Below are 12,990 nucleotides of genomic sequence, written 5' to 3'. Positions count from 1 at the left end.
GATTGGCACAAAAATCAAAAGCTGGTAGCACTTTTTCTTGGTGGAATAAAGAGGCAATGGATACACTACTGGTGGCAAATGGGTATATCAGTTCTCTAAGGCCCATATTGTTATGATGTCATTTATTAAATAGCCTTAAATAAAGAAGTATTAGCTTTACCAACAGGGGAGGATTGGGAAGGGCATGCCAATGTGATTGAGACCTGCCACTTGGTCAAGAGGATTTGCATGACGGGACTCAAGGAGCCATATGAGTTTCTAGCTCTAGAGAGAAAATAAGCTAGAGCTTAGGAGCAGATTTTTAACTGAGCCCAATGCTACACTCTTAGGGTATATGGATGCATGTAATCCTCGTGACGGGTAGCACCCTCTTTAGGGACGTGTGTGAATACAAAGAATATACTCCTAACAAGAGTAGATGACAAAGAGGTTGTTCATCTCTGGTAGAGGCCTACTACCCAGATTCAGGGAGAGAACCTGCCAGCCTGGGCACCTTGAGTTGCTGGTGGCAGGTCTGCAGCAAATGTGTCAGGACTCACATTGTAGAAGAGGTTAATCTCTGTTACCCCTGTGTTTCCTTTCCCCGCAGCAGAGAACCAAGCATGGTGCCCCTTCCCTTTTCCTCAGTGGAGGTTTATGGCAGGGCTGGAGACAGAAGCTGTCTGAAGGCAATGTTTCTTCCACCCTTGAAAGAAACATGAACTTAAAGGAAATAATGAGCTACTGGTATGTGGTGGAGAGGGGTAGGGCCTCAGAAGACACAGATAAGGGAGAGAAAGGGGAAATTTCTCCCAGACAGGGATGAGTGGGGAGGTCTGAAGGTCTCTTCAGGAGTATGTACCTGAGCACTGCCCCATATCAACACTTGTGGTGACTCTGTGGATGGTCCATCTCAATCATGAGGCAGATTTTCCTGTTTGACTGAAGGGATGGCTGGATGTATTAACTATTTCTCCTTATTTACTGCATACTTGATGATATGGCATCTGAGTCCTTGCTTACAAGAGAAGGAAAGCCCTTCTGAGTTAGCTAATTCCTGGAGCTAGAACATAACTCACATGGGAGTGTGCCTTTCATATATAAACCAACACAAACAGGCCTTCCCTCAAGCATATATATGGTATTGAGCTTTTAAACTGCAGGCCAATAATTTCCTGTCCTAATCACCCTAGTGACTAAAACAGAAAAATCATGACAGCTCCCCACCCCACAGCCAAAAGAAATTAAATGTAGCCAGCCCTAAACTTGTATACTTTGATTTCAGTCCCTTCCTAATGAACTTAACATAATAATGTCCTTATCTCCTGTTCCCTCTGCCTCCTGACTTAAACTAGTGCTTCCCTATGTGGACTTATGTTCCCTGTGTGGCTTGAAGATTCTCTCAACTGTGAGAAGCAAACTCTTCTCCACAGCAGAGGTCTTCTGATCTCCTAGGCTTGCCATACCTAAATAATTACTTTTAAAAAACTACATTATAAAACAATGCCTGAGGTATAGGGGGCTTGAAGACTCTGAGTTAGCCAGGGAAGTGGCCTTCTCTGCCCTTATCAGGATGGAACTGAAAGCAAATGAAAGAGAAAGCAAAAAGGAAAAGAAACAAAGACAGACCTCAATGGACTAGCAATTCTTTATTAAGTAGTGGAGGGGCACATTTTCAAGAGGAAAATGGTGACTGGCTACAACAAGAGTCTGAGTTTTATAGGTTTTATCGGGGCCTCATCATGGGAAGAGTTTGTCAGATATTTTTGGCAGGCTTACTTTTGGCAGACAGGGGAACTTTGTCAGATTAAGGAAGTTGCAAAAGGTCAGAGTCCACAGTTTCCTTTTTCCCCCAAGGGGTTGTAAGTATCCACCTACTTCAGGGATAAGTGAAGACAGGGGACTCTTCCTACCACATAAGGAAGGTAAATTCCACAGTTGAGATGGCTTAATCAAAGACCATGGAAATTTAACACCATTAATATACACTATTTAATAAGATTGATCAATTTTTATTAGTGTGCATCAGTACAGGTACTGATGAAATAAAATTTGGGGCATGCTATTAGGAAACACTGGTTTATATGAAAATGTTGAAATTATCTTGCAATTTCACATTTTACCATAGAAATGTGCTACTAAAACACACTACTAATCTCCCTGCAATTCATTTGCTGACTTCTATGAGAGTTTTAGTAGTTTTTTTCTCCTTGCATCCACATCTTTATATAAAGTTTGATAACATAGAGATACAGGTATTTATTCACTGTAATATAAGGAATATAAATTAATCATATCTTGAATTCTTTATATTAGTACAAAATTTTATATTTGCCTGTGGTTTGAAAGGATACTTTCAGGAACTATGTATAAAAATGCTTACAAAAGAGCTGGGTACGGTATAACATCCCTGAAATGGGGAAAAATGGTCATAATAAGAGTAAAGGAAGGGGCTGGGGTTGTGGCTCAGAGGTAGAACACTTGCCTAGCATATGAGAGGCCCTAGATGTGATCCTCAGCACCATATAAAAATAAATAAATAAAGGTATTGTGTCCAACTACAACTAAAAAAATAAATGTTAAAAAGAGTAAAGGTTACTAAGGTAATAAATGTCCTGGTTCTATTTATTCTTATATAAATCTCTAGCTATTCATGAAAGGATCTCAAAGCATAGAACTTTAAATGATCTTTTTGTTCCTCTCACATAGAGCTTTCTCTTCAGCACTTTCCATCTGAAGGCTGTCTGTATACTTGCATCCTGGGAATGTCCCCCTTTCCACATAAACTTCCAGAAAGTTCTGTAGGTAGAGTCTTGGGCCACAGCCTCTCCCTCCCTTCTACCTGCTTAAGGGTGTTCAAGTTGCAGTTCAGGATTCTGTCACCAGGTGGCATCAATGTTCCTCCATCATCAAACCTCTATACAAAGCTGTGGGTGCAAGGAAAAACAAATACAAAAAGTTCAATGAAGACAGAATGTAAATCCAAGGGAGATCGGTAGCAGAAAGGGAACAGGGGGATAGTGGAAAGGAGAGAAAGGGAAAATACTGGGGAATGATATTGCCCAAATTATACTATTATATGTGTGCCAGTAAGAGTACATAACAAATTCCACCATCTGAACAACTATAATGCACCAATTTAAAAAAAAAAAAAAACTTGGAAAAAATCACCTTATGAATCTATGTACAGACTGATTCTAATTCTGCCACAGAAACCTAGTAGGTGTAAAAGAAGACTGTGAAGGGCTGGGGATGTGGCTCAAGCGGTAGCACGCTCACCTGGCATGCATGCAGCCCGGGTTCGATCCTCAACACACATACAAACAAAGATGTTGTGTCCGCCGAAAACTAAAAAGTAAATATTAAAAAATTCTCATTCTCTCTCTCTCTCTCTCTCTCTCTCTCTCTCTCTCTCTCTCTCTCTCTCTCTCTCTCTCTTCTTTAAAAAAAAGAAGACTGTGAAGACATGCTCAGGGGCATCTATAACTTGAAACACCAGGAAGCAGTGGTGGGGCTATAATAAAGTGGCAGAAAGGATGAACTACCTGCATCACATCTGGGCAGTTGTGTACATAATGTCCTGGAGTGGGGATGACTATGAGAGCATGAAAGAAGAAGGACTGGGAAGCCTATGTAGGGGTAGGGTAATGGAGAGTGATGGCCCTGTTCTCTGAGAGGGACCCCTCTACAGTGTGAACACCTTAACATACACTGAAAGATCCTTCTTCCAGAGAAATCAGTGAATGACATGTAGATTGGGGTCAACAGCAGATGAAACTATTTTAACATACATATGAACTTTTCAAGAAGAACCCATATCATATTAAACAAATTGTTTTAAGACATGTAATTCTTTGCAAAATATACTCCTTTCATTATAAAAGAAAAGGCAAAATGGAGATAGATCCCATTCATGTATATTTTTATGCGAATTATCTGTTGAACTTGCTTGCAAATCTGTGAGTATATTTTACAAACCATGAACACTAACCCAGTATCTGAGGTGTAGTTTACCAGTTTCTCCCAAGTTTTCATATAATGTTTGCTAAGGAAGATATTTTTTATACAATTTCAATAATATTGTGACTTAAAAATGTAACAGACCATACTTTTTAAATATGGTTGAACATCCCAGGAACATGTAATGTCCACCCCCAGGAAGATTAAATCATTCAGAGCCCAGAGGGCATGAAGACCAAATGGGAAGACTTTATGACAATACAGGAGAACCTGCCCAAAGGAAGATCACAAAGGGTTTTCCTAATTTACTTAAGCTCTCCTGAAGCCAGTACCCTGATGTGAACAATGATAATAATAACAGGAAACCTCTGTAGCAGTTAAGATTAAAGGAGATGAAATAGAGTATTTGTTTTAAGCAGTTTAGTTTACATACTTTCCTTCTTTATAGCTTACTGGTCCCAAGGGCAACAGCTGAGCTGCTTCCTGATCCCACTCATGCTTCAGGGATCAACCATGGCATGTGGCCCTACACCCAGGTATCTTGGCAAAAAGGGCAGGATTTCTTCTCCTATCTCCTCCTCATTGGTTGCTGAGTAGGGCTCATGAGGCCACGATAGCAGAACAGTGTAATCTGAGCTTGTCTCAAGCCCTGGAAAATATATATATATCTGAACTTATAACACATACTATTCCACTAGAGTTGTTTCAGGAGTTCTATGGGCAACAAGAAATGAATATGTGGTCAATTTCAAAGGGCTAAATTATATTTGGAAATTTAGAATATGATCCAAATAGCATTTCAAATCAGTGGCAGTGTGTGCTATGGTGATACCTAGATAGCTATAAGGTTAAAAGAAGCAAAAGTAGACCAATTTCTAAGTTTTTTTTAAGAGAGAGAGAGAGAATTTTTTTAACATTTATTTTTAGTTATCGGTGGACACAACATCTTTGTTTGTATGTGGTGCTGAGGATCGAACCCAGGCCGCACGCATGCTAGGCGAGCGCGCTACCGCTTGCGCCACATCCCCAGCCCAATTTCTAAGTTTTTAATTAGGATAAATTCCAAATGGTATAGATATAAATATCAAAACTAAAACTCTTACAATTGTTAGAATAATCTGGAAACTAGAAGGGGCAAAGAAGAGATTCTCCCCTAAAGCCTCTATAGAGAGCCCAGCCCTGTTGGCATCTATTAGTTGGAGGTGGGGAGAACTTTCCTAACTATGACTTGAAACCCAAGACTATAAGTAAAAATATTGATACAATTGACTATATAAAATAAAAATAACAATACTGCATAGCAAAAATATGATAGCCACTAGAAAGACAATGGGGGAAAATTGACAGCTAACACCTCCAAAATGTGTTGATTTCCTATCTATATAAAAGCTGATACAGAGACATTAAAAATCCCAAACTACCATCAACAATATTTAAAAGGTATAAATAGCAAGAAATTTAAATTATCTTTAAAATTACAAAAGGAGGCACAAACTAACTTTCTTTTTTGGGGGGTGCTGGGGCATCAAACCCAGGGCCTCATGCATGCAAGGCAAACACACTACCTTGGAGCTACATCCCTGGCCCCTCAAACTTTCTTTAAATAAGAGAGATACAACTAAAACTGCAGTAAGATATGATTTTTCAATATTAAATTGACAAAGATTGAAAAGTCTGTCAATACATTCAGTTGGTGAGGATGTGAAATTAAAAAAGTACTTTCTACACTGCCTATTGAGATCAAAATGATATGATTACCATAAAAGGATTAATAATGGCTCCCATTGCTATCAATTACAATTTGTTGAACCTGTAAGTCTTACCTTACCTGATAAAAGATCTTCAAAATGTGATTAAGCTAAACATGATGAAATAGGAAGCTCATATGAGATTGTTGGGTGGGTCTTATAAATAGTCACAAGTGTCCTTAAGAGAGAGGAGAGAGGGAGGCTTGACATTCGTAGAAAAGAAGACAGTATGACTATGCAGGCAGAAATTGGTAAGGGGGCAGCAATAGGCCAAGGAATGCTGGCAGATATGAGAAGCTGGAAAAGGCACAGTGCAGATTCTTCCATGGAGCCCCCAGGAGCATGGCTCTGCTAACACCTTGATTTTGGCCAATAAAACAAATTTCTAACTTCTTCTCTTTCCAGATCTCTGAGAAAATTAATTTATCTTGCTTCAAACAACTAAGTTTGTGGTGATTTGTTACAGTAGACACAGGAAACTAATGTAACTGCCATGAAGGGAAATTTGATAATATCTCCCAAAATTATATATGCTTTTATTCTTTGACTCACTAAACCAATTTCCAGAAATTAAAAAAAAATGTGCATGTATGTGTACTGTCAATAACAGAAAATTGTGGTATAGATACAAATATGAATATATATATGTAATATATATTCACTGTGATGTTATTTTTATTGCAAAAGAATAAAAGAAACCTAAGTATCCAAAGATAAGAAGTACAAGAAAAAGGAAACAACACCCTCATCTTGATCCTAAAATGTGCTAGGAACTATATAGGGCAGACATACTGCTCAGTAATTAACTTTAAGGACACCTTACAATACACATTCCTAGAAGATTCAGCAATATACAAAGTTATATATACACACATACACAAATACATAGACTCAGCCTCCTCATCATCCATGATTCCAAGAATTTTTCTGAGGTTAATTTACTGGGGGAAAAAGTTACAACTTCACATTTTTCACAGATTCAAATATAGCACATATAAAGTTGAAAACTACTAAACTATATTATTTTAGTGGTCAATATTTCAGAAAATGATTTGCAGTATTGTCTCTGGGACATTTTTCTGTCTATTTCAATGTATGGCTAATGATTTCTGAAGATGGTATGGAAATACATGTCCATGCCTATTAAGTATCAAACAGTATCCTACAATAGTATATACTTTCAAACAAAAAGATTCCTCAATATCTATTTTTAAATATTTGTTTTGATGGTTCAGTGAACATATAAGAATTATAAGTGCTATTTAAGAAATAATGTCATTTATAGCAGTACCAAAGTATGAAATATTTATGGATACTCTATCCACATGTGTAAAATATTTGTACACATACCACTATAAAATATTGCCAAGAAAATTAAGGAAGACTCAAAGAAGTGGAAGACAAACGGTATTCATGGGACTCAGAATTATTAAGATGTCTCTTCTCCTCAAATTAATATACAGATTCAGTACAATCTCAATAAAAGTCCTACAAAAAATTAAAAGAAATTTATAAACTGATGTTAAAATCATGTAGAAATAAAAAGGACCTAGACTATAACAAATGACTTAGAAAAAGAACCAAGTTAGAGGATAAACACTACCTGATTTCAAGATTCCTTATAAACCTACAGTAATCAAACTGTGGTTTTGGCATCAAGGTAGGTAAGTATGATACCAAAGCTTGGTCCTTGTCTCCATTGATGATTTAATAATGAGGACAGGTTTTGAGAAAAAGGAAGAAATTTTATTGATTTGTTAGCAAAGTAGAAACACTGGGGACTCCTGTTCCAGAGGCTGATTCTCCCTGCCTGTGGGAACACAGAATTTTAAGGGAGGAACACAAGAACTGGGATACAAACATTATCAGTAGATTTAAGTAATTAGTGTCCAGTGGATGTCCTTGAGAGAGCTGTTGCTCCAGCTCCCAGGTTTGGAGTTGCTTTATTCTTGTGGGCAGTGATATTGTTCATGGTGTGAAGGACATGATAGCTTAGTGTGGGCTGGGAAAAATGTTGGTCTTGTTTCCCCTGCCATTAGGGATGTGGAGAAGATAAAGAAGAAGAAAATGGAAAAATAAGAAAAAAAATATGCCAGTTTTAAAGTGATCCACCTGTGGTGGTGGGGCAGCAGCAAGGTTTACACTCAAAGCATGAAGTGGAATCCTGTTACATCAAAGGAACAGAATAAAGAATCCAGAAATAGACTCACTCCTGGATGGACAACTAATTTTCAGCAAAGGAGCAAAAGGAATTGAAGGGAGAAAGGAAGGCCTTTTCAACAAATGGTTCTAGCACAAATGGATATCCAAAAATGAATTATGGTACATATACTATACCACATAAAAAACAACTCAAACTGAATCTGACAATTAAAGATAAAACCTAAATGTGTAAGCTGCTGTAAAGAAACACAGGAGAAAATCCTTATAAACATGGGTTAGGTAAAACTTAGATAAGACCAATAGAAGCATCTTAACTTTAAGGAAAGAAAATTATAAATGGTCCTCCTCAAAATTAAACAGTTTTACTCTTCCAAAAACATGATTGAGATAATGAAAAGAGAAACAATGATTGTGAAAAAGCTGGGTACAGTGATGCATGTCTGTAACCCCATGATTCGGGAGGCTGAAGCAGGAGGATTGCAAGCTGGAGGCTAACCTAGGCCTCTTATAAAGACCCTGTCTCAAAATGTTAAAAAAAAAATGGTTGGAGATGTAGCTCAATGGTAAAGCATCCATGGGTTCAATACCTAGTACCAAAATTAAATAAAGAAATAAAATGACTTTGAAAAAAAAAGTGTATGAAAGTAATATGTCTGACTAGTAACATATCCAGAAAATTAGAAATCAATAAAAAGAAAAAAGACACAATAAATAAATAGGAAAGCAATGTGAACTTCACCAAAGAATATATATAAATAGCAAGTAATCATATGAAAAGATGTTCAACATCATTGTTTTAGAAATATAAATTAAAATTACAATGAGATACCACTACACTCCCATGAACATGGCTAAAATTAAAAAAGACTGACCATACCAATTGTTGACAAAGTTGTGGAGAATGAACTCTCATATATTGCTCACGAGAATGAAAAATGATACAACCACTTTGGAAAAGATTTTAGCAGTTTCTGACGATAATTATTTTATGTCTATCATAGGCTCCAGCCACTGCACTCCTAGTTATGTACTCTAGACAAAGAAATCATATATATATATATATATAAAGAATTTATACACAATGAAAGCTCATCATCCATAATAAGATGGATAGATAAAACCAAATTGTGGCATATCTATATAATGGAGTAGTGCTCAGCAATTAAAATAGAAGTAGTTAATCATGCAACAATATGGATAAATCTAAAATTAATAGGTTGAATATAAGAAGCCAGACAAAAGTGAATACATATATGAATCTGTTTACATAAAATTATAAGAAATGCAAAATAATCAACAGTGAGGGAACAGTAGTTGCTTGAAAATGGGGAGGGGTGGGAGAGGCAGGGAGGCTGGAAGGAGATATGTGGATATCAGGATGGCAAAGGGGCAGTAAAACACTTTTTGGGGGGATGGATATATATTTCCTTTGCTGTAGTGTTGGCTTCATTGGTGCATATAGATGTCAATACTTCAGCAAAGACTTTAAATATGCACAGTGAATTACACATGAATCATACATCAATAAAGCATTGGAAATATACTTGTATTCTTCAGAGATTTAGTGAAATACATTTAAATAGAATAATTTCCACTAAGATAATCCTGTCATATTAACAGATAATCACTAGGTCTTTTTGAGTTTTTCATACAACATATGACCAAAATAGAAGCAATCATTTGCAATGAGGTCTATCTCAATATTTAGGGAAAGGTGATGCACATTTCTTTCTGAAGTCTAAAACTGAAATGGTACAACCTGATAAAATAATCATACTGATATTCAGTGTATTTGGTTATTTTAAACAACATAGCTCTGAATTACAATAGGATAAATTCTATTTTAATTAATAGTTTTGAAAATAATAAAAATTATTATATTAAACTAATACTTAGATAATTGTTGGTTTCTACAAAAATTTAAGAATGCATAAAACTTGGCTACCAAGGATGATTCGATTCCATATTACAATTTCACAATGCCTTCTAACCAACTATATATTTCAATACTCATTTGAAGATTTTGATAGGAATCAGTTTTTATGCATATAATCCAAAAGTAAATGAAATTTACTGAACATACCTGTTAAATATCAAGTTCCTACCACAAGCTGAAGGATTCATTGCTTTCAGACTAAGAAGCCATCTCTAGGATAAATGAGCCTCAAGGGCTACAACAAAGCATATAAGTTGCCAATGGGACAAAACTCCATTTTCTTCTTCAAATGATGATGTTAAAAGAGCTTGTCTACTTTTATATGATTTTGTGAACCTTGTAGACAATATTCAACAACATGACTAAGTTTAGCTCTATGAACTCACATGAACCAAGACTCATATCACACCAGGGGTCTCCTGAGCACTGCAGCATTTACATGTGGGGTAGAAGTTCAGCAGCCATCACCACTCAGATCCTCGGAAACTGCCTCCTTCAGACACTTGATATAATAAGCCCAAAGAGGAATTTCTCAGGAAAAAAGAGAACCCAAGAATCACTGTGCCTCATAAGAGGAACTGTGTACCTAGTACCATGCTAGGCACTAGTACAACTGGGTAGTGATTATAACAACCAGAGGTACAATGGGCTTCTCACCAGGACCTTTTTATTCTCTGTTACTTATCTCTCATCTGCTAAAAACAAATTTGAAAAGGAATAAGAAGTGGTCTAATTTATACAGGCATCTATGATCCTATAATATCCACACAGTACATCACACTGCCTGGAGCCAGGAGGGTTCCATATTTCTCTCCCTCTTAAGTCAGCAGGGCACCAAGACCCAGTGTGGGAACAAGGTGATTTGGGTCTCAGATGCCTTTGTCTCTCCATGCCTCAGTCCCCACTGTGGGGCACCCACACCCTCTGCTGAGTCCAAACACCTGGAGGTGGGACATTGCTCTCCAACCATAGCAAGTGGGTCTCCTTTAAAATGTCATCACAGTCACCATAGTGGCCATAATGACATCTGGTTTCTATGGCAACCACAATACACAGATTTGTCCTCAGCACTAGAAATGCCTCTGTACAGGCCTCCTCTCAGTCCCCTTGTCTTTCTCTGAAATCAAAAACACCTTCACCCTTCAGGCCACCTGAAAAAGTGCACTAATTAGAGGAACAAGGTTCAGATTCAGGCAATGGGAAGAACTCTGTTCATACCCTCTATGAGTCCAAATACCTGAAGACAGGCCCTGCTTTTACTGCCAGGCCATGGAAGTCTCTAGTGAAAAATTGTCATGATCACAATGATGACGTCAGGTTACTATAGCAACCGCCAGCACGGACTGTTCCATCAAACTGGAAATGCTTCTTCTTGGCTCTTTGTCTTCTTGCTTTTCACACTAAGGAAAAAAATGTCTCCACTCTTCAGGACACTACCTGAGAAAATATAATAATTAGAGGGACTAGTCTGGGGCTCAGGCATTTTGGGGAACTCTGCCCAGTTTTATGGAAAAACACATGCCCCTGTTATCAGGAATTGTGTTTGCTTTGAAAGTGGCACTAGGGGACTAGTCCCAGCACACAGAAACCCAGCAATAGCTCCAAGGAGTCTTGGAGATGGCTGAGCCATGTAAAATACACCATTCTAAGCAGTTAGCCATCTGGTAGAAAAGTAAGAGACTATCCTTAATTGGTCAAATCTATGACCTAGGATTACCAAACAAATTTTATTCAGGGAATCTGAGTTATTTTAGGAAGGTAAAACTAGAATCCATGGTCAATATAATATAGACAAACACTGTCACCTATTCCTAAGTTTTTATTTCAAAAGGCTTGTATTTTTAAGGGGCACCCAAAATAGTTGATTTCCCAAATTTAATCTATAAACCAAACAGAGTAAATTTTTAAAATCATCACACTTGCTGCATTTCCACAGAGTGACAGACTTGGTGCCCCTTCCTTTTGCTCTAGGGGAGGTTTATGGCAAGATGGAAACAGAAGCTGTCTGAAGTCAGGATTTCTTCTTTTATGAAAACTTAAGCTCATGGAAAGAATTGGGCTGCTTGTACATGGCAGAGAGGGGAGAGCAGCCTCTAAGGATACAGAGAAGGGAGAAGAAAGGAGATTTCTCCCACACATGGATGAGGGAGGAGATCTACAGGTCCTTCCAGAAGGAGGGACCTAAGTACTGCCCCATATCAACACTAGTGGTGGTTGTGGATGGTCTATCTCAGCCATGAGGCAAATTTTCCTGCTTGGGTAGATGGAGTAGGTTCAGGGGACCTCAAGGCAACAAGTTAGCTAGCAAAACGCTCAGCTCAGCCCTAAGCAATGTGATGAATAAGAGGGCTCCTCAGTCCATATCAGGAAGAAAAGTCCTGACAATGATCACATTTTGTCAAAGACAATGATCACTTTGCCTTTTTAGTATTTGCTATCTAGTTAAAATTTAGTATCTCTTCACTAATGTATATCCCAAAAACTACATGATGAAAACACCTGTTTCTGTAGATCTGTGCAATAATGTGTTTCCCAATTCAACTCAAAGTGGATCAGAGACTTAGGCACTAGAACAGAGTCCCTGCGCCTAAAAGAAGAAACAGCAGGCCCAAATCTTCACTTATGTGCATTTCTAACAACAAAGATAGTATTCCCTCTTTATGCCTCAGAATATATCCTGGAATAATTGTAGTATTTGGCAAAACAAACAAACAAAAAACAAAAAAGCCAAAAATAAAAAAAAAAAACAACAAATAAAAACAAATATGGCCACTAAATTTGTATTCAGACTGTGTCCTGTTTAAATCTAAATTCTGGAGTCATGAGAACTACATATACACCTGGGAAAGGACAAGTTGATATAATTTCTTTGCAGACACTTGTCAACATTTAAGGGTAAATCACCAAGTGAGGCCCTGTTAGTGGTTGGAATACTGGAATACTCAGTGCCTCAGACAAATATGCAAGCAGGTCACCAAGCATAGCTAAAATATCAAAACCCCAAAGCTGCATTATTAGAGAGATCTCAAAAACACTATGTTCAGTGAAGAAAAAATCAATAAGTAGTATATAAATATAAATATACTACTTATGTAAGGGCTTAAAATAAGTAAAGCAACCATGGGTTTTGTTTAGGGATATAGTCACAGGGGTAAAACGTGAAGCAAAGCAGGAGAATGTCAAAAACAGATTTTGGATAATGGG

The 12,990-nt window shown here is 37.4% G+C and overlaps 1 long non-coding RNA gene across 28 annotated transcripts in view; it reads right to left on the bottom strand.

Annotated features, from left to right (window-relative positions):
- The window catches only part of LOC110597942 (uncharacterized), an 87,790-nt gene that overhangs the window by 56,790 nt on the left and 18,010 nt on the right, over positions 1-12,990 (bottom strand). For 21 of the 28 annotated variants that reach the window (XR_013431740.1, XR_013431736.1, XR_013431738.1 and 18 more), the window contains one exon: positions 2,822-2,906. The exons of 2 other annotated variants lie outside the window; for them this stretch is intronic. This is a non-coding gene — a long non-coding RNA (uncharacterized LOC110597942). Of the gene's footprint in view, positions 1-841; positions 2,907-4,372; positions 4,589-11,023; positions 11,224-12,990 lie in introns of all 28 variants that reach the window. 5 more of the 28 variants (XR_013431727.1, XR_013431723.1, XR_013431721.1 and 2 more) reach the window with 5 other exon arrangements.

Source organism: Ictidomys tridecemlineatus, chromosome X (genome assembly GCF_052094955.1).
Source record: "Ictidomys tridecemlineatus isolate mIctTri1 chromosome X, mIctTri1.hap1, whole genome shotgun sequence".
Taxonomy (NCBI): domain Eukaryota; kingdom Metazoa; phylum Chordata; class Mammalia; order Rodentia; family Sciuridae; genus Ictidomys; species Ictidomys tridecemlineatus.
The sequence above is the reverse complement of the archived record's forward strand: the minus strand, read 5'-3'. Positions and strand labels throughout refer to the sequence as shown.